This window comes from Bufo bufo, chromosome 10, assembly GCF_905171765.1.
Source record: "Bufo bufo chromosome 10, aBufBuf1.1, whole genome shotgun sequence".
Taxonomy (NCBI): domain Eukaryota; kingdom Metazoa; phylum Chordata; class Amphibia; order Anura; family Bufonidae; genus Bufo; species Bufo bufo.
Window position 1 is genome coordinate 20123176 of NC_053398.1, and position 25965 is coordinate 20149140.

Consider the following 25965-nt stretch of genomic DNA (forward strand, 5'->3'; position numbering starts at 1 on the left):
GTGATATAAAGTCCTAATAGAAACAGAGTCAAGCAGTTTGCTGGCTGCATCTCAGCACAAAGGCGATTTCTGAGAATAAAGCATAAAATGCAGCAATATAAAAAGGAAATACAAATGGACAAACTGCAGACCTGTTCATATAATCGCTTCTAATGTACAGGTGTCTATTAACGTTTACTGTCATTGTTTAAAGCTTTCAACATGTACGCCATTAACTGGGAGCAAGGTAAGGTCGTTGGAATAGGACCTGTTTACTTCCATTTAGCCTTCACTGATCGTTCATAGAACATTCAGAACTCAGCAAATCAATGGCCTCAGAAATGAAAGTCACACTTCTATAAGCATCTGTGCAAAGCGTGATCAACCCCCTCAGTCCTACATAGATAAGTCACTGAAAAATGCCTGAAACTCATGGAGCTTTCATAAGAGTTTCAAAAACGCTGACAAATGTTGTGGTGTGAAGAAGCCCAGCTTATTATTAACGGCATCACTAAGGACTAACAGAAAACCAGACCCTACGATACAAATCCTCATCTAGGCTGAAGCAGGAAACACGGACAATAAAGCCAGACGGCTGAGAAACTGGAAGAGGCATCCCATACGGACTATGCCAAGCCCCAGCAGCTAGGGTGGAAAGTGTCAGAACAGATAGATCGGATAGACAGACAGATTGGATAGATAAACAGAGCGATAGAGATATATATAGATAATTAGATAGATAGACAGATCTTTTAGGGATATTTATGGAGAGGCTCAGCTGCTTGATATCTATATCCCTTATTTTTTGCTTTTTGCTACAGTCATTGTAAGGCCTTTATTTTGGCGTTTTTGTGCTCTCAGTGCAGCTGTAACAGTGTGAATTTCCCCACGGTGGGACTATTAAAGGACTATCTTATCTTTACCACTGCAGAAAACATTCACACACATGCACTGTAAAGGCGGATTTACAGTGCCTGATAATCAGGCAGATTATCAGGAAGTAACGTTCCTGCAAACTCATTCTCGATAATCTGTAAATGTGCTGCCGATCACCCGATAAAAGAGCAAAACACTCATTAAACGGGTGCAGGCACCACCAATCATGGCTTCTGAGCAGCAGATCATGCGGTCTAAACAGCAATCTGCTGTCCAAAAACATAGAAACATAGAATGTGTGGGCAGATAAGAACCATTTGGCCCATCTAGTCTGCCCAATATACTAAATACTATGGATAGCCCCTGGCCCTATCTTATATGAAGGATGGCCTTATGCCTATCCCATGCATGCTTAAACTCCTCCACTGTATTTGCAGCTGCCACTTCTGCAGGAAGGCTATTCCATGCATCCACTACTCTCTCAGTAAAGTGATACTTCCTGATATTACTTTTAAACCTTTGCCCCTCTAATTTAAAACTATGTCCTCTTGTAGCAGTTTTTCTTCTTTTAAATATGCTTTCCTCTTTTACCTTGTTGATTCCCTTTATGTATTTAAAAGTTTCTATCATATCCCCTCTGTCTCTTCTTTCTTCCAAGCTATACATGTTAAGGTCCTTTAATCTTTCCTGGTAAGTTTTATTCTGCAATCCATGTAGTAGTTTAGTAGCTCTTCTCTGAACTCTCTCTAAAGTATCAATATCCTTCTGGAGATATTGTCTCCAGTACTGCGCACAATACTCCAAATGAGGTCTCACTAGTGCTCTGTAGAGCGGCATGAGCACTTCACTCTTTCTACTGGTAATTCCTCTTGCTATACACCCAAGCATTCATCTAGCATTTCCTGCTGCTCTGTGACATTGTCTGCCTACCTTTAAGTCTTCTGAAATAATGACCCCTAAATCCCTTTCCTCAGATACTGAGGTTAGGACTGTATCACTGATTTTATATTCTGCTCTTGGGTTTTTACGTCCCAGGTGCATTATCTTGCACTTATCAACATTAAATTTTAGTTGCCAGATTTTTGAAAAACAATGATTCTGAATGGGGACGAGCAATCGCAATAGCCATCCCTTATCCTCATACTGTGGAGATCACTGCATGTGAATGCGCGCTCTCCTTCACTGAACGAGCAGCCGACTGTCGGGAAGGAACGCTTCCTTTCCGACAATCGGCTGTTACATTGGAGCATCTAAACCAGCCTTAAAGAGTAACTTTATTAATAATAATAATAATAATAATAATAATATTATTACTAATTATTATTATTTTAAAAATATGTTGTCCCTAATCCCCTAAATAAAATTCTCATATACTTTATTAATTTTTTATTCAGTGTACGCTTAAAACTCTGTTCTCCCTACACCGCTGACAGCTCCGCGGTGTACAAAGTACTCATTTTATGAATGGCGCAGCAGCGCAGGGAGTGCGGGCAGGAGCGCAGGGAGTGCGGGCAGGAGCGCTCATCCTGCCTGTGCCTGCTCCGCTAAGCTAAAAGAACTGTCATGGCTGGTACTGTTCTGCCTGGGGGTAACATGTCTGGCCCATGTGATGGATGGCAAACCCCAGTGACCATTGGCACAGAAACAGCAGCAAAAATTTAAGGGATTGTCCCAAGATCAACACTATTTACCTATCCATACTTGACCCAGAGAACACGGTAACCAAGGTGGGGCCCCCAGCGATCATGTACTTGAAGGGGACATGTCCGTTTTAGTAACGACTTGCATTTCCCATGCAATAACAATTCTGGGGAATCAATTCTTGTGACTCTATTGTACCATTCCGCTATTATTCCTACTAGAACTAATGAACAAATTGCTAGTAGTCTGCAATAAAGGTCCAGCGGGGGGTTACCAGTTGACAGCACTGATTGAATAATATCAGGCTGTGCAGTGACACCCCCATCAGGACCTTCACTGCAAACTGCTAGCAAGTCATTCATAACTAATAGCAGAAATAAGAGGAATGGTGCACCATAAAGTCATAAGAATAGATGCTCCAGGATTGTTATTACATGAGGGGTGCAAGTAGTTTCCGAAACAGACAAATCCAGAGAGGTGAGGGGTCCTCTTTAACGACAGGTGATAAATATCGATCTTAGGACAAACCCTTTAAACCTCATAAAATCACTGCAACAGTGACCTCAGTGGTGCCGACCCCCTCAGAGCAACAGTGACCTCAGTGGTGCCGACCCCCTCAGAGCAACAGTGACCTCAGTGGTGCCGACCCCCTCAGAGCAACAGTGACCTCAGTGGTACCGACCACCTCAGAGCAACAGTGACCTCAGTGGTGCCGACCCCCTCAGAGCAACAGTGACCTCAGTGGTGCCGACCCCCTCAGAGCAACAGTGACCTCAGTGGTGCCGACCCCCTCAGAGCAACAGTCACCTCAGCTAAATTTAAAATTGTCAAAATTTGCTATTTATGCATGGAAGACAGTTCTAGAGTACTAGTAAAGGTTTCCCTGCATAAATAGCAACCCCTTAATGTTATGTAGGCCTTCGTATTAACTATTTCAATTACTGTAACTTTCGCACTCATCGGCTGAAAATACTATGCCAAGAGTTAGTAATTGTCCGGGGAGCACGGGCAGGAGCAGCACTCGTACACCGCTGAGCTGTCAGCAGTGTAGGGAGAACTGAGTTTTAAGCGCACACTGAATGGTGAGCTTTAGGGATATAAAAGTACAGTAAAAATACTAAATTAATAAAGTATATTAGAAATTTTTTATTCAGGGTATTAAGGACAACATATTAAAATTATTATAAAAGCTTAGTTACTCTTTAACGTGTCCTACTATCCACATTCTAGTACAACATACTCAATCTGAATAAGGCCTAAAAGGTAGATGACGCTTGGGGTGTCCAGTTCTTAAAAAGGGTTTGTTTACCAGCCACAAAAGCATAAACTATATAGAAGAACTCAGTAGGAAAAGAAAAAAAAAATTATAATTGCCAGAAACGGCAGGGACCAGTAAACCCACTCCAGTCATATATACTTGGCTACATTTATTCTGCCTTTTAATTTATTCAGATCCAGGTGATGTTAATACGTTCTACAATCACAAAGCGTAGTGTGCATTGAGAAAATGCTATAGAATCGCTTCCTGGCTGTGGGGACACATTTCAATTTGGAGGACTTTCTTGCTTTTTCATTAATACTGTCAGATAAACAGACTCCCAAAAATGGCCACATTGTGCACCGGGTCCTATCTCTTAATAGTTTTTTCCCCTTCTTAACACTGTTGTCAGTCACCAATAAAAACGTCATTCAGTGGAATGGCATCAATGTAATGAAGAGGCAAAAGCACATGAGAGGTGATGTGTAACGCAGTGAATCAGCCGCTGTCGGAGTAATGTCGGAGCCATTTATCCACCTGATTGTGCACTTCACGTCTTGTTCCTTCTTCATGTATAATTGAGCTGAATGCGTCTGACTTGAGTAACAGAGCTGTATTGGGTTTTCAGCTTAAGTCTGAAGTATTAAAATGTTCCTGTTGTCAAGTTCGTGGGATCTGCTGTCTCCAAAAAGCCTTATCAAATGCTGGCAGTTGGCGGTATTTGCAGAATGGCAGGGGAGCTCTCATGTACTAGGTTAATGGTTTATAATTATAAAGAAGGATGAAGGGTGAGCACTCCGACTATACTGTACCTGGGCGCTGAATGGTAAGAGGTTTGCTGAGCAGTCCAATACAGATAATGACGTCTGCATTTTGCCCCTTTCTGCCCCTTTTGCCGCTTTCCAACAAGGAGTTGTTATCTGACTGCTTCTCTGGTACTGTAGCGTTCAGAAATTAAAGTTCCTATTTACATCTCAAAAGGAAAATCATATGACTGAAACACTGGCTACAGATAAGTGTTTCATCAGCTAAGGGATAATTTCCCACAGCTTGGGGTCCCTGTAGACGCTTATACACCACGAGCATTTCCTGTGAAGGCCTGACCACAGTGGTCTGGACTGGACTCTCCAGTATTCATATAGATCGTGACCATTCTTCATATGTTAGGGTTATGCACATAAATAATGCACACATGTACTGGAAGGGGAATTTACTTCCTACTGGGTGGTTAAGTATAGGCACATGGTATTATGCTTTTATGCTGTGGTACGAGCCTTTGTTGTTAATGGGTGCAGGCAGGGCTGTAGATTCTGTAGGCAGACCCCTCCATAAATGGTTCATGTATAATAATTAATAAAAACTACTTTACTGTAGTGAAATCATCAGGCTTTTTATCGCCATCATGCAATATTTTCATTTTTACTCCTACCAACTCAGTCTGTATTAAAAATTGACTGACTCCTCAGCCCTGGGGGTAGTCAGACATTATTAAATCAGCTTTAGGCCTCATGCACATGACCATGTTTTTTTTTGTCCACACCTGAGCCGCATTTTTTGCAGGTCGGATGCAGATCCATTCACTTCAAAGGGTCTGCAAAAGATACAGACAGAAGACCACGTGCGGTCTGCATCTGTATGTGTGTTCCATGGCACCCGCAAGAAAAAATATGTCCGCATTACGGATAAGGATGGGACAGTACCACAGAGGACAGGACACTTCGTTCTGCAAAATGCAGAACACACAACCAGTTCACGTGTTTTGCAGATCCGCTATTTGCGGACCGCAAAAAAATAAAATAAAAAAATGCAAAAACAGCAAGAGAAGGTAAATGTCGACTCTAGACCTAGATAAACATTGGATTGTAGGTGTGATATATAGACCACCTAGCCAAGTCAAAGAATTAAATGATCTACTAGTTGAGGAAATAGCTAAAATGACATTGAAGGGGGAAGTTATCATTATGGGAGACTTTAATCTTCCTGATGTAAAGTGGAAAACCAAAATAGCTAGTTCTGCCAGGAGTACAGATATTCTAAATTCCCAACTGGGATTATCTCTACAGCAAGTAGTTGAGGAGCCAACCCAGAAGGAGGCCATTTTAGATTTAGTATTCACAAATGGGAATTTGGTATATGATATTACTGTAGGGGAAAGCTTGGGATCTAGTGATCACCAGTCAGTGTGGTTTACTATAAGTACAGTGACTGAGTCACACCACACAAAAACAAAAGTTTTAGATTTTAGAAAAACTGACTTTTCTAAAATTAAATTAGTGGTATACGAGTCCCTATCAGATTGGAACAGTTTTATTGGAGTCCAGGAGAAATGGGACTACTTAAAAGTGGCACTATTGAAGGCAAAAGATAATTGCATTAGGCTTGTCGGTAAAAGCAAAAAAAGGAAGAGACCACTGTGGTACTCAGAAGTGGCCAAAATCATTAAAAACAAAAAGATAGCATTTAGTAATTATAAAAAATAAAAAAAACGAGGATGACAGGCAAATTTATAAGATTAGGCAGAGAGAGGCCAAACAAGTTATAAGAGCTTCTAAAGCATAGGCAGAAAAGAAATTAGCTCAGTCAGGGAAAAAAGGTGATAAGACATTCTTCAGATACATAAATGAAAAAAGGAAACTAAAACAAGGAATTACCAAATTAAAAACAAAAGGAGGAAGATATATGGAAGAAGATAAAGAACTAGCTGACTGCCTCAATGCATACTTCTGTTCAGTTTTTACAAAGGAAAATGAAAGAAAAGGACCTCAGTTAGGAAAGAAGACTAATGAATCCTTTGATGCATGTGTCTTTACAGAGGAAGAGGTTCTAAGTCAGCTGTCTAAAATTAATACAAATAAGTCACAGGGGCCTGATGGGATACACCTAAAGCTATTAAAAGAGCTCAGCGGTGAACTAGCAAAACCATTAACAGATTTATTTAAGCAATCACTGGTAACCCGGAGTCGTCCCAGAAGATTGGAAATTAGCAAATGTTGTGCCCATTCACAAGAAAGGTAGTAGGGAGGAATCGGGCAACTATAGGCCAGTAAGCCTGACATCAATAGTGGGGAAATTAATGGAAACCATACTTAAGGAGAGGATTGTGGAACATCTAAAATCCCATGGATTGAAAGATGAAAAACAGCATGGGTTTACTTCAGGGAGATCATGTCAAACTAATCCAGGGCTTGACAAATTTCCTTGGAATCTAGGAGCCAGCTAAAAAAGTTAGGAGCCAGGCGGAGCCGCGTCATAAAGCCCCCAGTAGGTCCCCCCCCCCTTCTCCATAGAGCCCCCCCAATAATGCTGTATACCATGTTACATATACCGCCGCTCCGTCCCCGGACCCTATTGACTATAATGGGGACGGGGGTGGAGCTCCGGCGCAGCATGGCAGTTCGCGGTGAGAGGCCGCCGGACTAAAAAGTTGGACATGCAGTACTTTTACCATGCACTGCCGTGCTGCGCCAGAGCTTTGCCCCCATTATAGTCAATGGGGACAGAGCTGCGGTCCGGCGAAACAGCGGAAGGACGGATCCGACAGGGTGAACAGCCGGATCCGTCCTGCCGCAAGTGTGAAAGTAGCCTAAAGGCTCTTTCACACCTGCGTTATTGTCTTCCGGCATAGAGTTCCGTCGTCGGGGCTCTATGCCGGAAGAATCCTGATCAGGATTATCCTAATGCATTCTGAATGGAGAGAAATCCCTTCAGGATGCATCAGGATGTCTTCAGTTCCGGAACGGAACGTTTTTTGGCCGGAGAAAATACCGCAGCATGCTGCGCTTTTTGCTCCGGCCAAAAATCCGGAACACTTGCCGCAAGGCCGGATCCGGAATTAATGCCCATTGGAAGGCATTGATCCGGATCCGGCCTTAAGCTAAACGTCGTTTCGGCGAATTCCTGGAGCCGACATTTAGCTTTTTCTGAATGGTTACCATGGCTGCCGGGACGCTAAAGTCCTGGCAGCCATGATAAGTGTAGTGGGGAGCGGGGGAGCAGTGTACTTACCGTCAGTGCGGCTCCCCGGGCGCTCCAGAGTGACGTCAGGGCGCCCCAATCGCATGGATCACGTGATCGCATGGATCACGTCATCCATGCGCATGGGGCGCTCTGACGTCATTCTGGAGCGCCCCGGGAGCCGCACGGACTGTAAGTATACCGCTCCCCCGCTCCTACTATGGCAACCAGGACTTTAATAGCGTCCTGGGTGCCATAGTAACACTGAAAGCATTTGGAAGACGGTTCCGTCTTCAAATGCTTTCAGTACACTTGCGTTTTTCCGGATGCGGCGGGCACCTCCGGCAACGGAAGTGCATGCCGGATCCCAACAACGCAAGTGTGAAAGAGGCCTTAGTTCTATAGCTACTGAATGAGACAGAAGAAGGGATGCCTTTAACATATAGATCTCCTTGAGAAGCCAATTTGATCCTAAAGGGTTAATTCAAACTGTAATCTAAACTGTGTCCTGTCACTTCTCTCATCTCTCTGCTCCTGTACCTTAATCTTATCACTGGTGCAAAAGCATCAGCCTCAGTGTAACCTGTTCTAGTGACTCTGACTGACTGTTCTTTTAACTCAAAGAATCGAATGAGTCACTAACTAAAGTGGGATCTTTAGATTCTTTTAACCTGTGACTCATTCGATTCTTTCTTACTTAGACTCCCTGCACTACTCAGACGACTCAGAGCTGCTAGTGCTTGCATTGCCTCAGCTCTGATTGGTGTGTGGGAGGGGAGGGGCTGGCAGAAGCAGCTTCCACTCTAGGATCAGATTACACTCCTCCCCAGTCCCTCCCCTCCCTGCTGCCAGCGTCTCTGCTATTGTGTGCTGTGACGGAGCTGTTTCACACGGTGCTGCCTCCGGACAGAACGGCAGCTCCGCACCCATCGCCCGGGCACCTTTGAAAACGGGCTGACAAATACCCAAGCGCCAGGACTAAATTCCTGGTCGCCATGGCGACCTGGCGCCTGGGATTTGTCGAGCCCTGAACTAATCTTATAGATTTTTTTTTATGACTAAAATAATAGATGACGGAGGTGCAGTAGACATCGCTCATCTAGACTTTAGTAAGGCTTTTGATACTGTCCCACATAGAAGGCTTATCAATAAATTAGAGTCTTTGGGCTTGGACTCCCAGATTGTTGAATGGATTAGGCAGTGGCTGAGGGACAGACAACAGAGGGTTGTAGTCAATGGAGTATGTTCAGACCATGGTCTTGTTACCAGTGGGGTACCTCAGGGATCTGTTCTGGAACCCATATTGTTTAATATCTTTATCAGCGAAATTGCAGAAGGCCTCGATGGTAAGGTGTGTCTTTTTGCTGATGACACAAAGATTTGTAACAGGGTTGATGTTCCTGGAGGGATACACCAAATGGAAAAGGATTTAAAGGGCTTCTGTCACCCCATTAAACCGTTTTTTTTTTTTTTTTCCTTTACTAATAATCCCTACACTGCGATCTCAGCATACATAAGCTAATTAATGATTTTCGTTCAGTAGAATTTGTTAAAAATCGATTTTTATAATATGTAAATTACCTTGCTACCAGCAAGTAGGGCGGCTATTTGCTGGTAGCAGCCGCATCCTCCGATGGTAATGACGCCCCCTCTGCTTGTTGATTGACAGGGCCAGCGGACGGGATCTTTCTCTGCTGGCCCTGCCTGTTTTGATTCAATATCTGGCGCCTGCGCCGCGGCCGTACCTCTCTTCAATCTGCAGCAGGCGCACTGAGAGGCGGCCACTCACTCGGCCGCTCCATCCTCAATGCGCCTGCGCCGATGACGTCACATCTACACCCGGCGCAGGCGCATTGAGGAGCGAGCGGCCGAGTGAGTGGCCGCCTCTCAGTGAGCCTGCGCAGATTGAAGAGAGGTACGGCCGTGGCGCAGGCGCCAGATATTGAATCAAAACAGGCAGGGCCAGCAGAGAAAGATCCCGTCCGCTGGCCCTGTCAATCAACAAGCAGAGGGGGCGTCATTACCATCGGAGGATGCGGCTGCTACCAGCAAGTAGCCTCCCTACTTGCTGGTAGCAAGGTAATTTACATATTATAAAAACCGATTTTTAACAAATTCTACTGAACGAAAATCATTAATTAGCTTATGTATGCAGAGATCGCAGTGTAGGGATTATTAGTAAAGAACAAAAAAAAAAAACGGTTTAATGGGGTGACAGAAGCCCTTTAAGAAAACTAGAGGAATGGTCAAAAATCTGCCAACTAAAATTTAATGTTGATAAGTGCAAGATAATGCACCTGGGGGGTAAAAACCCAAGAGCAGAATATAAAATCAGTGATACAGTTCTAACCTCAGTATCTGAGGAAAGGGATTTAGGGGTCATTATTTCAGAAGACTTAAAAAGGTAGGCAGACAATGTCATAGAGCAGCAGGAAATGCTAGCAGAATGCTTGGGTGTATAGGGAGAGGCATTACCAGTAGAAAGAGGGAGGCGCTCATGCCGCTCTACAGAGCACTAGTGAGACCTAATTTGGAGTATTGTGCGCAGTACTGGAGACCATATCTCCAGAAGGATATTGATACTTTGGAGAGAGTTCAGAGAAGAGCTACTAAACTGGTACATGGATTGCAGGATAAAAATTATCAGGAAAGATTAAAGGACCTTAACATGTATAGCTTGGAAGAAAGACGAGACAGAGGGGATATGATAGAAACTTAAATACATAAAGGGAATCAACAAGGTAAAAGAGGAGAGAATATTTAAAAGAAGAAAAACTGCTACAAGAGGACATAGTTTTAAATTAGAGGGGCAAAGGTTTAAAAGTAATATCAGGAAGTATTACTTTACTATGAGAGTAGTGGATGCATGGAATAGCCTTCCTGCAGAAGTGCTAGCTGCAAATACAGTGAAGGAGTTTAAGCATGCATGGGATAGGCATAAGGCCATCCTTCATATAAGATAGGGCCAGGTGCTATTCATAGTATTCAGTATATTGGGCAGACTAGATGGGCCAAATGGTTCTTATCTGCCGACACATTCTATGTTTCTATGATTCATGGGTAATCTTCACAGGGGAGAAATTGTACAGTAAGGATTTGTTCAATTTATGTACTTTGTTTTGTACTGGAAATAATTACGATGATGTATGCCAGGTCTATCTTTTATAAATGCTTTCTTTTGTCCTAAATAAAAATATGTTAAAACAAAAAACACAGCAACGGTCGTGCGCACAAGGACTTTGTAAAATTATGTAATTATATTTTACTACATATGGAGACCTAGACAGTAATGTACACTTTATGTTATATGCTTTGTACCTTGGTTTGCAGAGCCCCTTTTACATGAATTACTGGACATCGGCTTATTACAACTGATGGAGCGAGGATAGGATCAGATCCTACCGTGTGTGATCGGGAAGAAGATTCCCAAAGCAAGCTCTCCTGACCTTACAGGATGGGATCCAACCCGGTCCTTCACACTAAATTCAGACCCCAAAATATATACCCTCCAAACAGGGAAACACAGCATTGTTCCTCACCCACTCTGATGGATGAGGAATCATGTGATATCTGCTACGGTTTCTGGCAGGCTCGTGAGCGCAGTGTAAAGGTCAGCTACTTCAGGTTGCCGTCAGTTTTCAGGCGGTGCCATTTCTGAAGGTTTCACGGCCCAGCATGCTGTCTGCCATACATCCTTTAGCGATCTTGCATTCATGGCATATAAATAAGCATTTTTATCACCTGCTCTTTATCTTCAAATTTACTAAAAAATTTTGGAACTGGTGTTTGAACTGCATTTTATCATGCAACCCTCTCATAGCATAATTTTGTGAGAATTGCTGCAAAATCCATGATGCATTTGTAATGTGTGAACACAGCCTAACAAAGAAAAAATTAATAAATAAGAAATTACGGGGTAGCCACGCATGGACTGGGAAAAAAAACAAAAACAAAAAACACAACTATTCACCTTGTTGGAGCCTCATGGCTCACATGCACCTCCCACTCCGCCAGACCAGAAGCGCAACGTCATCCACATCACCGTTGCCGGCCAATCCATGACCTCTGCAGTGATGTGTCCAGAAAGGAACAGAAAGCTCCATTTACACGAGCAGATGAGCAGCAGATTGTCGGGGAGGAAGCGTTCCTTCCCGGCAGTCGGCTGCTTGTTAAGTGGAGGTGAAGGACGAGGGATCGCTAATGCCATCCCCATACATAATCATTGCTCCTGTGCAGCAGATTGCTGTTTAGACATCACGATCTGGTGCCCGGGAAGGATTGTCCGCACCTCTGATCACTTCACCCGATAAAAAAGAGTCTTGCTCGTTCGTTGGGTGATCTGCAGCACCTTTTTGACATCTGTATTTTTTGCGGATCTGTTGTAATAATGCCCATCAGGACAAGAATAGGACATGTTCTATTTTTTTGCGTAACGGACTTGCAGACATACGGAAACGGAATGCACAGGGAGTAGATTCCATTTTTTGCTGCCCCATTGAAATGAATAGTTGCGCATATGGGCCGCAATAAAACCTAACTGACAAAAATTACGTTTGTGTGTATGAGCCCTAACACTGTATACAGGGAGCCTGAGGTAGTCTCCGGCTCATGATTGGTTCAGGTTGCTGCTCTCTGCCACCTCTGATAGACTTGTGTGTATACAGCAGCCAATCACAAGCATGCCATAAATGAGATTCAGGTCCCACCTCTGTGGAGAACAGGGGCTCCCACATCTAGGCAAGAATGAATGGAGAGGTAGATATGCATGTGTGTGACTCTCTCCGTTTACTTCGGTGCTTGACAGTTTTTGTACCATCAATAATAAAATTAAATTAAATAAAAAAATTAGAAAGCTGCACAATTTGCTGCCACCTCTCCTTTCATTCTACACAGGGTGCAGGTCCCAGAGGCGAGACCCACATCTCCCAGACATTCATAGATCCTTTGAATATACCATAAATGTCTGAGATGGGGACATTTTTCAGTCTGTTTTTAAAGCAAACCCATCATTTTATAAGGAAAGAACTTGCAATTTATTCCTTTAAATCTCTTCTTCTATGCTTAGGAGCCATGTGGGTCGTCCTATCAGTGACTGACAGCTAACTGTACATGCCAGACTTATAGGGCTGTCCATCAGGGATCAGGCCGCCCTTATGACGCATAGAAAGTGCAGTCCTATATGAAAAAAATCACAAGTTTTGCTGAACCATTTCCCATAAAACTTGCATATCAATCTCCTCGGCTTTACAGCTTGCTGCTTGCAGACTGCACTGACAGGTTCCCTTTAAATGCAATTTACATGGAATATAAAAAGGACTGCAAAAGATTGTAAAAAAAATAAAATAATAATGAACACAGTGTATGAGCAGCTTTGTAGAGAATAATTCTATCCATGTATTGTATGAACTGCGGGAGATGTTATACCATCACATACCCTGTAGGCAGACATGTGCATATGGCAGAGGGATACGTTTTACAGACTAGTCATGGAGGATATTAAAGCCGACCTCACCACAGACAGTGAAGCAGAACTCTCCAGCTGTCAGTCAAGCCGCAAGACTGCTTTCTTACCGCCCATCTCCAATATTTCAGCCGGCAAGTACAAGAGGGAACTGTATGTCAGCCACTGGTTTCTATGGAAACACAGATGGGTCATTTTACAAAAGACACTTTTCAATGGTAAAGCATCCCAAGACCGATGATCAATTTCCTTATGTACACTAGAACAGTAGGGGAACACGTGACTGCGCATACTAAGAGGATCCTGGTGCAGAGAAAAGCGGCTTTTATCTCTCAGCGCACACCTCTGCCCGTAATCATGGTAATGGCGAAGAAACGCACAACTCACAGAAGACTGCCGCACATTTACAGAGCAGTATGATATGACAGTCACAGATACCAGACATTTCTGAGAATTTACAGGAATCAAGCAAGTTTGTCACTGCTGTAATAAAGCACAGTGCATTCAGAAAGTCCTCGCATCCCTTCTCTTTTTTGCACATTTTGTTATGTTGTGCCTTTTTGCCAAAATAAAATAAATACATTTCTCCAATCATTCTGCACTCATTACCCCATAATGAGAAAGTGAAAGCAGAATGTTTGAAATTTTTGCTAATTTATTGAAACGGGGGGGGGGGGGGGGGGGGGGGGGAATAAAAAATCTCACATTGACATGAGTCTTCAGCCCCTTTACCCAGGACTTAGTTGAAGCCTCTTTGGCAGGGATTCCAGCCTCCAGTCTTCTTGGGGATGATTCCACAAGGTTTGCACACCTGGATTTGGGGATTTTCTACCATTCTTCTCTGCAGATCCTCTCAAGCTCTGTCAGGTTGGATGGGGACCGTCGGTGGACAACCATTTTCAGGTCTCTCCAGAGATGCTGGATTGGGTTAACATCAGGACTCTGGCTGGGCCACTCAAGGACATTCACAGAGTTGTCCCTAAGTCCCTCCTGTGTTGTCTTGGCCGTGTGCTTAGGGTCATTGTCGGCAACTTGCGACTTCCGAGACTTGACGCAGCACACCTGCCGGTTACTTCCCATGGCGTTTCTCTTTGATTGCCTCATGTAATGCCTTAATTGTTGAAGCAGAGGTGTTGTCATGATCTTTCCAGCTGATTGTTGCACACAAAATTTCTTTGGAGTTAAATGAGCTCTTGTGCTTCCATTGCATGGACTCTTGTTTGGTCTGAGGAGCATGGTGGTGGACCCATGTTTCATCATCCTTAATTCGAGAATAGAAGTCTCCTGGATTTTCTCTAAGCATGTCTAAATTCTCTTGCCTTAATTGCTGGCGAGTTTTTTTGCTCAGGCGTCAACATTCGTGGCACCCACTGGGAACTGACCTTTGACATCATCAAAACATCATGAATGTTACTGGACACTGCCAGCTGAAATGCCTAATTAATTACGGCACATTTCATCTGAAGACACTTCGACTGGTCGCCCTGAACGGGGGTCATCTTCAATTGATCCCCTGCCCCATTTAACCACCTCAGCCCCCAGTGCTTAAACACCCTGAAAGACCAGGCCACTTTTTACACTTCTGACCTACACTACTTTCACCGTTTATTGCTCGGTCATGCAACTTACCACCCAAATGAATTTTACCTCCTTTTCTTCTCACTAATAGAGCTTTCATTTGGTGGTATTTCATTGCTGCTGACATTTTTACTTTTTTTGTTATTAATCGAAATTTAACGATTTTTTTGCAAAAAAATGACATTTTTCACTTTCAGTTGTAAAATTTTGCAAAAAAAACGACATCCATATAGAAATTTTGCTCTAAATTTATAGTTCTACATGTCTTTGATAAAAAAAAAATGTTTGGGTAAAAAAAAAATGGTTTGGGTAAAAGTTATAGCGTTTACAAACTATGGTACAAAAATGTGAATTTCCGCTTTTTGAAGCAGCTCTGACTTTCTGAGCACCTGTCATGTTTCCTGAGGTTCTACAATGCCCAGACAGTACAAACACCCCACAAATGACCCCATTTCTGAAAGTACACACCCTAAGGTATTCGCTGATGGGCATAGTGAGTTCATAGAACTTTTTATTTTTTGTCACAAGTTAGCGGAAAATGATGATTTTTTTTTTTTTTTTTTTCTTACAAAGTCTCATATTCCACTAACTTGTGACAAAAAATAAAAAGTTCTATGAACTCACTATGCCCATCAGCGAATACCTTGGGGTCTCTTCTTTCCAAAATGGGGTCACTTGTGGGGTAGTTATACTGCCCTGGCATTCTAGGGGCCCAAATGTGTGGTAAGGAGTTTGAAATCAAATTCTGTAAAAAATGACCTGTGAAATCCGAAAGGTGCTCTTTGGAATATGGGCCCCTTTGCCCACCTAGGCTGCAAAAAAGTGTCACACATCTGGTATCTCCGTACTCAGGAGAAGGTGGGGAATGTGTTTTGGGGTGTCATTTTATATATACCCATGCTGGGTGAGAGAAATATCTTGGCAAAAGACAACTTTTCCCATTTTTTTATACAAAGTTGTCATTTGACCAAGATATTTATCTCACCCAGCATGGGTATATGTAAAAAGACACCCCAAAACACATTCCTCAACTTCTCCTGAGTACGGGGATACCAGATGTGTGACACTTTTTTGCAGCCTAGGTGGGCAAAGGGGCCCATATTCCAAAGAGCACCTTTCGGATTTCACTCCTCATTTTTTCCTGAATTTGATTTCAAACTCCTTACCACACATTTGGGCCCCTAGAATACCAGGGCAGTATAACTACCCCACAAGTGACCCCATTTTGGAAAGAAGACACCCCAAGGTATTCCGTGAGGGGCATGGCGAGTTCCTAGAATTTTTTATTTTTTGTCACAAGTTAGTGGAAAATGATGATTTTTTTTTTTTTTTTTTTCATACAAAGTCTCATATTCCACAAACTTGTGACAAAAAATAAAAACTTCCATGAACTCACTATGCCCATCAGCGAATACCTTGGGGTCTCTTCTTTCCAAAATGGGGTCACTTGTGGGGTAGTTATACTGCCCTGGCATTCTAGGGGCCCAAATGTGTGGTAAGTAGGTAAATGACCTGTGAAATCCGAAAGGTGCTCTTTGGAATGTGGGCCCCTTTGCCCACCTAGGCTGCAAAAAAGTGTCACACATCTGGTATCTCTGTATTCAGGAGAAGTTGAGGAATGTGTTTTGGGGTGTCTTTTTACATATACCCATGCTGGGTGAGATAAATATCTTGGTCAAATGCCAACTTTGTATAAAAAAATGGGAAAAGTTGTCTTTTGCCAAGATATTTCTCTCACCCAGCATGGGTATATGTAAAATGACACCCCAAAACACATTCCCCAACTTCTCCCGATTACGGAGATACCAGATGTGTGACACTTTTTTGCAGCCGAGGTGGGCAAAGGGGCCCATATTCAAAAGAGCACCTTTCGGATTTCACAGGTCATTTTTTACAGAATTTGATTTCAAACTCCTTACCACACATTTGGGCCCCTAGAATGCCAGGGCAGTATAACTACCCCACAAGTGACCCCATTTTGGAAAGAAGAGACCCCAAGGTATTCGCTGATGGGCATAGTGAGTTCATGGAAGTTTTTATTTTTTGTCACAAGTTAGTGGAATATGAGACTTTGTATGAAAAAAAAAAAAAAAAAAAAAAATAAGCATTTTCCACTAACTTGTGACAAAAAATAAAAAATTCTAGGAACTCGCCATGCCCCTCACGGAATACCTTGGGGTGTCTTCTTTCCAAAATGGGGTCACTTGTGGGGTAGTTATACTGCCCTGGCATTTTCCAGGGGCCCTAATGTGTGGTAAGTAGGTAAATGACCTGTGAAATCCTAAAAGGTGCTCTTTGGAATATGGGCCCCTTTGCCCACCTAGGCTGCAAAAAAGTGTCACACATGTGGTATCGCCGTATTCAGGAGAAGTTGGGAAATGTGTTTTGGGGTGTCATTTTACATATACCCATGCTGGGTGAGAGAAATATCTTGGCAAAAGACAACTTTTCCCATTTTTTTATACAAAGTTGGCATTTGACCAAGATATTTCTCTCACCCAGCATGGGTATATGTAAAATGACACCCCAAAACACATTCCCCAACTTCTCCTGAGTACGGCGATACCAGATGTGTGACACTTTTTTGCAGCCTAGATGCGCAAAGGTGCCCAAATTCCTTTTAGGAGGGCATTTTTAGACATTTGGATACCAGACTTCTTCTCACGCTTTGGGGCCCCTAGAATGCCAGGGCAGTATAAATACCCCACATGTGACCCCATTTTGGAAAGAAGACACCCCAAGGTATTCAATGAGGGGCATGGCGAGTTCAGAGAAATTTTTTTTTTTTGGCACAAGTTAGCGGAAATTGATATTTTTAATTTTTTTCTCACAAAGTCTCCCGTTCCGCTAACTTGGGACAAAAATTTCAATCTTTCATGGACTCCATATGCCCCTCACGGAATACCTGGGGGTGTCTTCTTTCCCAAATGGGGTCACATGTGGGGTATTTATACTGCCCTGGCATTCTAGGGGCCCTAAAGCGTGAGAAGAAGTCTGGAATATAAATGTCTAAAAAATTTTACACATTTGGATTCCGTGAGGGGTATGGTGAGTTCATGTGAGATTTTATTTTTTGACACAAGTTAGTGGAATATGAGACTTTGTAAGAAAAAAAAAAAAAAAATTCCGCTAACTTGGGCCAAAAAAATATCTGAATGGAGCCTTACAGAGGGGTGATCAATGACAGGGGGGTGATCAATGACAGGGGGGTGATCAATGACAGGGGGGTGATCAGGGAGTCTATATGGGGTGATAACCACAGTCATTGATCACGCCCGTGTAAGGCTTCATTCAGACGTCCGGATGCGTTTTGCGGATCCGATCCATCTATCAGTGCATCCGTAAAAATCATGCGGACATCTGAATGGAGCTTTACAGGGGGGTAATCAATGACAGGGGGGTAATCAGGGAGTCTATATGGGGTGATCACCACAGTCATTGATCACGCCCCTGTAAGGCTTCATTCAGACGTCCGGATGCGTTTTGCGGATCCGATCCATCTATCAGTGCATCCGTAAAAATCATGCGGACATCTGAATGGAGCTTTACAGGGGGGGTAATCAATGACAGGGGGGTAATCAATGACAGGGGGGTGATCAGGGAGTCTATATGGGGTGATCACCACAGTCATTGATCATGCCCCTGTAAGGCTTCATTCAGACGTCCGGATGCGTTTTGCGGATCCGATCCATCTATCAGTGCATCCGTAAAAATCATGCGGACATCTGAATGGAGCTTTACAGGGGGGTAATCAATGACAGGGGGGTGATCACCACAGTCATTGATCATGCCCCTGTAAGGCTTCATTCAGACGACCGGATGCGTTTTGCGGATCCGATCCATGTATCAGTGCATCCGTAAAAATCATGCGGACATCTGAATGGAGCTTTACAGGGGGGTGATCAGGGAGTCTATATGGGGTGATCACCACAGTCATTGATCATGCCCCTGTAAGGCTTCATTCAGACGTCCGGATGCGTTTTGCGGATCCGATCCATCTATCAGTGCATCCGTAAAAATCATGCGGACATCTGAATGGAGCTTTACAGGGGGGTAATCAATGACAGGGGGGTAATCAATGACAGGGGGGTGATCAGGGAGTCTATATGGGGTGATCACCACAGTCATTGATCATGCCCCTGTAAGGCTTCATTCAGACGTCCGGATGCGTTTTGCGGATCCGATCCATCTATCAGTGCATCCGTAAAAATCATGCGGACATCTGAATGGAGCTTTACAGGGGGGTAATCAATGACAGGGGGGTGATCACCACAGTCATTGATCATGCCCCTGTAAGGCTTCATTCAGACGACCGGATGCGTTTTGCGGATCCGATCCATGTATCAGTGCATCCGTAAAAATCATGCGGACATCTGAATGGAGCTTTACAGGGGGGTGATCAGGGAGTCTATATGGGGTGATCACCACAGTCATTGATCATGCCCCTGTAAGGCTTCATTCAGACGTCCGGATGCGTTTTGCGGATCCGATCCATCTATCAGTGCATCCGTAAAAATCATGCGGACATCTGAATGGAGCTTTACAGGGGGGTAATCAATGACAGGGGGGTAATCAATGACAGGGGGGTGATCAGGGAGTCTATATGGGGTGATCACCACAGTCATTGATCATGCCCCTGTAAGGCTTCATTCAGACGTCCGGATGCGTTTTGCGGATCCGATCCATTCGATATCAAAATTTTGATTCAATTTCGATACCATAAAAAAGAATTGCAATACTCAATACTATTCGATACCACGAAAAAAAAAAAAAAAAAAAAAGCAGCGTGCATTCCGCATTTTATGGAAAGTCCGGCCCATAATCGAACAGTCTGATCCTATTTTTTTGGGGGGACAAGGTGACAAAAAAAATGGTGAATCACAGCATTCACCGCAGAGATTTTTTTAATATTTTAATAGTTCGCACTTTTTTGGGGCATGGCGATATGTAATATGTTTATTTTATTTTTATTGTTTATGTATTTTATATGTAAAAATAGGAAGGGGGGTGATTTAAACAATATTTTGTTGTTTGCTTGTTTTTTAATTATTTTTTTTTTAACTTTTTATTTAATAACCATTTCCCCAACTTAGGGGCTAGAACCTCAAATCTTTTCATCCCTTGTCCTATTCACCATGGTAGAGATCTATAGGGTGAATAGGACTTCACACTCTCCATGCTGCCCTGTGCATAGTACACACAGCAACAGGGAGATTACCATGGCAGCGCAGCCAGGGCTTCAGCAGCGTCCTGGCTGCCATGTTAACCCATCAGAGCCCCAGGATTACACTGCTGGGGCTCCGATCACAACTGCCACTGCACCACCAATGAGGAGGGGGGAGGGGACCCTGTGGCCACTGCCACCAATGATTATAATACTGGGGGGGGGGGGCGCACTGCGCCACCAATGTTTTTAATACTGGGGGAAGGGCGCACTGCGCCAATGTTTTTAGTACTGGGGGAAGGGCGCACTGCGCCACCAATGTTTTTAGTACTGGGGGAAGGGCGCACTGCGCCACCAATGTTTTTAATACTGGGGAGGGCGCACTGCGCCACCAATGTTTTTAGTACTGGGGGAAGGGCGCACTGCGCCACCAATGTTTTTAATACTGGGGAGGGCGCACTGCGCCACCAATGAAGACGGGTAACCTTTTAATACAAATACAGGAGGCGGGTGCCGGCGGCAAAATCACATAGCCGGCACCCAACCTATATGACAGGGCGCTGTCAGAGGTCGGGTGCCATGTATGCGATTCTGCCGCAGGCACCCACCGCCTATATTTGTATAAACGGGTGAGTTATCATCATTGGTGGCTCAGTGTCCACAGCACCTCTTTTCTTATTGGCAGCAGCGGCACAGGGGGAGGGAGGGACTCTTTCTCCCCTGTGCTGCTGAGGAGAACATGGAGCGCGCTGAGAGCAGCATGCACCATGTTCCCCGATACTAGGCTGCGCAGTAGCGCAGCCTAGTATCGGTAAATGTCTAATCCCGGTATCGAATTGATACCGGTACAAAAGTATTGATTGGGTATCGATAATTTGATACCCACTACAACCCCATTTTTTGTTCGCATCCGATACGCATTTATTGCAGATTGGATGCAGACTCAACGGGCCCTCAAAAAAATGCGGCCAGCATACGGTATGTCTGTTCCACAGCCCCACAAAAAAAATATGTCCTACTCTTGCCTAAAAAATGTGGCCAGTGGTCCTATTGAGTTCAATAGATCCACACAAAAAATGGATGCCACACAGATAGCATCCGTTATCCATTTTTGCAGATCTATTGTTGTGAAACGTCACAGAAGGCCAATGACAATTATGACAATTTCCCACATTTGTTTTTTTTTTCGGATCACAAAAACGGAAGTCACACGGAAGTAAAATGGACTTTTTTTTGCGGCCATGTGGAACAGATGCAGAATAACTACAGATGCACAATTAACAGAAAAACAATCATTGATATCCAAAATGCAGACTGCAAAACACACGCGGTCGTGTACATGAGGCCTAACACTGACAACATGCTGGAGTAGATAAATTGAATAACTCACAGGACCTCTACCTTCCCAATGCACGTAACAGGATCACACGACTTTATTTTTTTTTTCCCTTTTACAAAAAAACTAAACCTTGTAAAAATTGCATGCAAAACTAAATAAGTGAACCTGACAAAGCGCTCGCTGCTGGGCTGCCAGAGCACAGAATAATGAAGGCAAACAAAGCCCCTCTAAATCTTTAAGCCAAAAATGTATACTTCCAGATGCTTGGCTCGATTTTGAGATACAATCTAACCATACGCTTTTCAAGTGCTGCAAATGACTAGCACAAAAAGAAACAGAAATACAAAAAATATAAAATGGCGTTAAAACAAAATGTGTATATGAGCTCCAGACAACAAAAAGATCATCAACACTAGAGACAAGGACAGAACCTTGATAGACTGAGTCTATAAATTGACAGCAAATTAAAACAAAAGTGCACATCCTTGCAAAATTCTGCTCCCTGACAGCACTATATCACCCATCCCTAATGGGAATTAAAGATTAGAAAAAAATGGCTGCTTTCTTAAAAAATAAAACACAGCAGCACAGTCCCGGTTTACAGGTTGTGTAGTATTGTAGAAACACCCTGGTCACCTCAAACCCAGCTGCAATACCAGAAACACACCATCACTGCAAAACGCGTTTTTTTTTTTTTTTGGGCAAAACTACAAGGGTAAATTCACAAGGGATTGATATGCTGCGAATTTGAATGAGGCAAATCCCAAGCGTTTTACAGCATCATTACATGCTGTGAAAAAATTTGCTGCATAATTTAACTTGTGGTACAGATTTAAAGGGGTTGTCTCACTATAGCAAATAGCATTTATCAAGTAGAGAAAGTTAATACAAGCAGTCTTAGGCACACTTGCAGCAGAGTGATCCGGCAAGCAGTTCTGTATGCCAACTGATGGCATTTGTAAGATTGATCAGGATTCTGATCCGGCTTACAAATGCATTGAAATGCCGGATCCGTCTTTCCGGTGTCATCCGGAAAAATTGAATGCCGGATCCGCCACTAATACATTCCTATGACAAAAAAATGCAGAATCCGGCATTCAGGCAAGTCTTCATTTTTTTGGGCCGGAGATAAAACCGTAGCATGCTGCGGTATTATCTACGTCCTGATCAGTCAAAAAGACTGAACTGAAGACATCCTGAACGTATTACTCTCTATTCAGAATGCATGGGGATATACCTGATCAGTTCTTTTCCAGTATTGAGCCCCTAGGACGAAAGTCTATGAAGTAAAAGAAAAACGCTAGTGTGAAAGTACCCTTACTAATGTACTGTGACTGTCCATATTGCTTCCTCTGCAATTACTTCCATGATTATGACTAGGGATGAGCGAATTGACTTCGGATGTTTCATCCGAAGTTGATTTGCATTAAAACTTTGTTTTAATACTGTACGGAGCGAGCACTCCGTACAGTATTAGAATGTATTTGTCTCCAATAAGCCAAAGTTATTACTTCGAAGTCTCGCGAGACTTCGGGTAATAACTTCGTAAATTAATTTCTACTGTAAAAAAAAAAACTTGGTACCGAACTCAGGATGAAGCATCCGAAGGCGATTCACTCATCCCTAATTACGACCACCCTGCAATGCAGCAGCGGTGGTCATGCTTGTACACTATACGAAAAAGTGCTAGACTGTGTGTGGTCCAGGCCACCAGAGGTGTCTGTGCTTTTTCCTATAGTGTGCAAGCACGACCACTGTTACTGGATTGCAGGGTGGTCGTAACCATGGAAACGAGCGGAGTATAATGTAAGTGAAAAATGAATCAAGCCGCCAAAGGAGGCAATATGGAGAATCATATTACATTAGTAAGTGCCTTGTGTTAACTTTCTCCACATTATAAATGCAATTTCCTAAAGTGACAGAACCCCTTCGAGTACGTAGCATGTCAGTTTAAGGCCTCATGCACACGGCCGTTTTGGTCCGCATCAGAGCCGCAGTTTTGGCGGCTCGGATGCGGACCCCTTCACTTCAATGGGGCCGCAAAAGATGCAGACAGCACTCCGTGTGCTGTAAGCATCCGTTGCTCCGTTCCGTGGTCCGCAAAAAATAAAAAATAACCTGTCCAATTCTTGTCCGCGTTTTGCGGACAAGAATAGGCAGTTATATTAATGGCTGTTCGTGCCGTTCCGCAAATTGCGGAACGCACACGGACACCATTCGTGTTTTGCGGACCGCAAAACACACAACGGTCGAGTGCATGAGGCCCAACTCTGCAGATATCCTGCATGGATTTTACCCTTTGCCATGCAAACGAGTCCAAATCCCCGGCCAAATTCCCGCCCCTGTGGCTGTACCCTTGTGACTGTACGGCTGCAGCTGAATGTCCTTAGCAGAACTGGCCAAAATCTGAATCGGCAAAATCTGCACCAAACTGCGCGGATAGGACTGTGGATTTTAGGTGCTGATATATTGTGGATTTGCGGCAGATTTCACCCCTTGCGGATTTAACGTTCACTCCGCATGTCCGCAAGTTATGTGTAGATTCCCATTTGGACATATTTGGAGATATTTTTTTCTCTCATCCACTCTGCTGCTACCGTAAAAGGTCGTACTTTGACAGTCTGAATCCCATTTATTCCTGGTAAACACCTAATGCCGAGTAGTCAAAGAACCCCTTCTCCCAAAGGGCAAATACGCTGTACATTTTATACGAGACCCTGGGAAGAGATGGAAGTGGTTTCAATTCCACAAATGTCACCCGGCCTGATGCTACTTCACGCGCTCAGTAAGTCACCAGACAGGAGCACTCATGACACTGCTGCCTGCTTGAAGGAAGTGAGCGGCACTGGTTTATTGGTTTCATTTATTCCTTCCACTGATGCTCGTTGCTATGGTAATGGCGTTAGTACGTGAAAAATAGAGCATACAGTGTTCTAAAAAGTTAAAAGCAGCACTTAACGCACCCGCAAATGGGTAGAAAAGATTTATGGCTGTGGCAAGTCGAGGTTTTCTGCAAGCAGTCTGTACACAGGCTGGGAGAGCGTCGAGTCAGAGCTGAATGAATGAAGCCTTGCACATAGAAATAGTGTCACTGTGAACACAAGAAGCACCGCGGCCAGTCACATTCATCGTGCTGTGTATTTCTCTACAAAGGGAAAACTAAGCCTAATTGGAGAACAGCGGCTCACCCGGTACCGCAAAACTACAACTCCCAACATGCCTGGACAATGCACGATTGTCGTAACACGCTGGTTGTTGTTTAATAACTCCCGGAGAGCCACAGACTGGAAACCTATCGATATAGAGCAAAACAGCTGTAACTACAAGCATGTATCATTTCAAGCTTAGGCTCTGTTCACACTGCCAAGTGTGTTACCAAGAGTCCCAGTGTTAAAAAATATTATATATATATATATATATATATATATATATATATATATTTTTTTTTTTAGGGTTAGTCTACCATGCTATTCACATCATAGACCAAGGTGCTCTGAAGTCTGACTTGTTTATGCCGCGCTCCACGGCAGTATAATTGGTAGTGGCACAGCCCGCTGACTGGTTCCATATGCACGGCCATGCTTGTGAAAAAGTACCGTAAATGGGAGCACATACCAGAAGGACATATCATAAGCAAGATGTGAGTGAACAGGGTCTAAAAGACACAGGCCTACAGACCTGGTGGACTACAACACTGCCCTTTTGCCATCCGCTGGGGGTGTGCGAGATATATACGCATACACTTTTGGTTTTATCTGCATACAAGAGCATAGTCTGCTGCTTTTCCTATACAGGGAGCCACCGTGCAGTAAATGTTTTTTCAACATGCAGGCTCATGTATGAATTACATTTCCGTGGTATATTCATGTGAAGGGTAAGGCGGCGACATATTATGTAATCAATGTTAAGGGTGTTGCAATACCAGATGCGTCAGTTGCAGAAAACCCAGACTTGTCAGATTTTGTGCAGCATGTCGAGAGCGACCTTCAATCCATTGGCTTTAATAATCAGGACTACATGCAGCAGTCACTACTGTTTGCGGTGGCCGTTTTTGGATAACATTATGCCACTCACTTAAAGGGAGTCTGTAACCTACTGGCCACGATTTAAACGGAATATAAAGCTGCGTGGGACACAAGTATATGACGCTGAAGATAAGCTAATGAGCCATTGCCAGTGCCTAGGGGCGGCACGTTTGCTGCAAGTGCCCCCCCACCCCCGGTCTTACTTGCGACCAATTGCTCCCCAGTGTATCCTCTGGCCAGCCCTCCATGCTTGTGACTTTTTTTTTTCTGCAGACGAAATCCGACGCCTGCGCAGTACAGTTAAGTAATCTCCAGGCCCGGAGGTTAAAAATTTATTTTTGCCGCTTTGGAGACTCTCAAACGAAACAAAAGTAACATTAGCGTCATAAACTTGTGTCCCACATGGCTTTATAATTACCGTAGTTTAAATTGTGACCAGTAGGTGACAGGCTACCTTTAATTTTGCCCCACTGTGTATTGCATTTGCACATGTCCAACCTACACATGGTGGTTTGCAATCCATGACAATGGAGCTCACAGTTGGTATCGCCTTGCTAAAGTGCATCACTTTCTTATTCATACTTAGGCCCCATGCACACCACCCTATTTTCATTCATTCATTTCAATGGGGCTTTAAAAGATCTGGACAGCACACCATGTGACGTCCGCATCTGTTTGTCCATTCTGCTG

General features: G+C 43.6%; 1 protein-coding gene across 5 annotated transcripts in view; it reads right to left on the reverse strand.

Annotated features, from left to right (window-relative positions):
* Positions 1-25965, reverse strand: part of PHF21A (PHD finger protein 21A) — a 153759-nt gene that overhangs the window by 51475 nt on the left and 76319 nt on the right. The gene's annotated exons all lie outside the window — the stretch shown is intronic.